Here is a 3,643-nt window from a genome sequence, read left to right on the forward strand (position 1 = left end):
TTTGGGATGTTAAGTGTGAGAATAGTTTCCAAGAGCTTAAGAAGCAATTGATCATGACTCCAATGCTAACTTTGCCCAACGGGCAGGATAGTTATACGGTTTATACCGATGTTTCGAGAGAAGGGTTAGGGTGTGTTTTAATGCAAAACAGGAATTTGATTGCCTACGCATCTCGGAAGTTAAAGTCTCATGAGCAAAACTATCCAACCCATGACTTAGAACTTGCAGCGGTTGTGTTTGCTTTGAAGAAATGGCGACATTATTTATACTGGGTGACATTTGAGGTATACACGGATCATAAAAGTCTTAAATACTTATTTTCTCAGAAAGAGCTAAATCTGAGACAATGTCAATGGGTGGAGTTTTTAGAAGAGACTATGATGTGTAGGATTAATTACCAATCCAAGAAGGCCAAACGTCGTAGCAGATGCTCTAAGTCGAAAGGCTCAACTAGCAAGTTTAATGGTGGGAGAGTGGAGCTTGTTAGAAAATGTATGTGAATGGAACCCTCGTCTAGAGCCGCGGAAAGTTATTTTTGGAAATATTGAGGTGAAGTCGACACTGTTGGATCGGATTAAAGAGGGCCAAATGAAAGAACCATCGGTACAAAAATGGGTGGAAAGAGTGAAGAAAGGAGAATTGCCTGATTTTAACCTAGGTCCTGATGGGATTTTAAGGTTTCGAAATCGCGTCGTTGTACCTAATGATGAAGAACTGAAGAAGGAGATTTTGGAGGAATCTCACCGTTCTAGGTATACGGTGCATCCAGGTAGTGGTAAGATGTACCAGGATCTCAAAAGCCTGTATTGGTAGGATAATATGAAGGCGGAGATTGCCCAGTTTGTACAAAAGTGTCTTACGTGCCAACAAGTGAAAGCTGAGCATAAAAAACCGTCGGGTCTGTTACAGCCTTTAGAGTTACCTGAATGGAAATAGGAGTACATAACGATGGATTTCGTATCAGGGTTGCCACGAACTCAAAAAGGTCATGATGCGATTTGGGTGATAGTAGACCGATTAACTAAGACTGTACATTTCTTGCCAGTTAATATGAAATATTCTTTGGAGAAACTTGTCAAACTCTATATGGATGAAGTGGTGAGACTACATGGGGTACCAGTGAGTATCGTATCCGATAGGGACCCTAGATTTGTATCTCGATTCTGGCTAAAGCTGCAAGAGGCTCTAGGAACTAAGTTGAACTATAGTACAGCGTATCATCCTCAAACCGATGGACAGTCTAAGAGAACCATTCAAACTCTTGAGGATATGTTAAGAGCCTGTATTGTAGATTTTGGAGGAAGTTGGAGCCAATACTTAATCTTGGTTGAGTTCGTATATAACAATAGTTATCACTCTTCTATTCAAATGGCCCCCTATGAAGCATTGTATTGGTGACGGTGCCGATTATCTATTCATTGGGATGAAGTAGGAGAGAGGAAGATCATAAATCCGGCCACGATACCATGGGTTGAGGAAGCCTACGAAAGGGTAAAGGTAATTCGTCAGAGGCTTCAGACGGCCCAAAGCCGACAAAAGAGCTATGCCAATCATCGGAGGAAGGATTTGGAGTTTGAGATAGGAGATAAGGTATTTCTTGGGGTTACACCATTGAAAGGAAAAATTAAAGCAGGAAAAGCGAAAAAGTTACGATCGAGGTACATAGGACCTTTTAATATACTCTAGCGGATAGGAAAGGTGGCTTATCGACTAGAATTACCAGCTAGTTTATCTCGGATCCATGACGTGTTTCATATTTCTTTGCTTAAGAAATATCATCCGGATTCAACTCACATTTTACCACCAGAAGATATTAAACTGGACGACTCTTTGGCCTATGAGGAACGGCCCATTCGAGTACTGGATAGAAAGGTGAAGGACTTGAGAAATAAGCATATCCCACTGGTTAAGGTTCTATGGAAACACCATGAGGTGGAGGAGGCAACCTGGGAGCTAGAGAAAGATATGCAAGAGAAGTATCTGGAGCTGTTTGCGACTAAAGGTATGATTTCGAGGTCGAAATTCTCTTAAGGGGGAGAGAGTGTGAGAACTTGTAAAATCTCTCATATTTTTCTTAAAATTCCCTTCTATTTGGAATTTATTCCTTTATAATGGCCTTACTACTCATTCACTCCCTCAATAATTGCAATCAAACATAGAATCAAGGGTTTTTGCTTTCGTTTTCTTGTTATCGTAAATTAGGGTTTTGCGTCTTTTGGTAGAGTGAATAATCGGTGTGGAGTGTGTACTCAATTTTGTGATTAAGAGTGAGTTTTAGATAAGAAAAAGTGTATGTTTAGAAGTAATAATCATAAGTGAGTGAATCATAAGTTAAAACCCTAGTACACGCGATTTAAGGAAAATCGGTTTGAACCGACATGTACCGTTCGCTACCGATTGAATACACCACTTGACCACCACTTTATTACCTTAATATCTTTGTTATTATTTCATAAATATCAGCCCCTTAATCACCCTTGAGAGGGCCAAAATTGTTGACTAAAAATAAAGGAAAAAGAAGAAAACTTTAAGACTTAATCTTGGAGTGACAAGTGGCAACCATCCAAGGGTTGTTTGACCAACCAATTTCCTTCATTTTTATCACCAAATTCACTTCATTTCCTCTTTATTTCTGCACATTTTGGCTGAGCTTGAGGAGAGAAGAAACCAAGTGAGAAAACTCCAACTTTCACCTTGAATCATCTTAGTTTGAGAGAAATCACCCAATCCAAACTGATTAAACTTTCATTTTAGTACTTAGGAAACTTTGTGTGGTAAAAGTTGTGGAAGAAAGGGGTGTGGTTCTCACCTAAAACACTTTTTGGAAGGTATCTTGGCTGCCTTTCCTTTTTCTCTTCTTAATCTTGCTAAAGTTTGGATAGAAGTTCTTAATCTTGGTTTATGACGGTTAATTATTGAGTTTTGTATGATATGGTGGAATGTTTAGCTAGGGTTTGATATTTTCAGTTGTGATTATTATTTTTTATCTATTATATGATGTTGATGAGCTTGGATAGGGACTTGGGGTAGTGATTCAAGACATAAATGTGATTTTCAAGCATTGAATCATCAAATTCCAGAAATTATAGGCCAATCTGTCCTGTTTCTGACCTGTATATTCGAGTATGATAGAGGCTGAATCAGGTCTAGGTCAAAACATAAAAGTTGTAGGGATTGGAGTTATATAGACTCCTGTAAAATTTCAGCTTAATCAGAGTACTGTAACGTATGAAATGATAGAATTACCCCTGACTGCCAAATGCCCTTTTTGCGCGGGCAGTGTTCTGTTTTCTCTGAAACTGCACATTTTGACCTTGAAAATGAACGAATTGGCTGTCGATGTCTTCACAAGACTTGTAGGTCTGTGTCTCAGCTTCTAAACGGCATAAAGTGTACCCCAATCTGATAAGCGTAGCTTTAGTTGTGACCAAAATACTATAAGACGTCAAATCTGCTGTTTAGCTATTTGCCTTTAAAATTGGTTTTCGGTCGCATTGCTAGACTTGTCTTGTAATTGTATGACATTGAGCTTATTTGAAGGGCTATTGTGTTAACATTGCTTATGTGTGACCTTGGGCTGAATTGAGAAAATAATGAAGCCATAAATGGCTGAAAAATAGCGAAATACAAAGGGCGTGCCGCC

Source organism: Coffea eugenioides, chromosome 6, assembly GCF_003713205.1.
Source record: "Coffea eugenioides isolate CCC68of chromosome 6, Ceug_1.0, whole genome shotgun sequence".
NCBI lineage: Eukaryota > Viridiplantae > Streptophyta > Magnoliopsida > Gentianales > Rubiaceae > Coffea > Coffea eugenioides.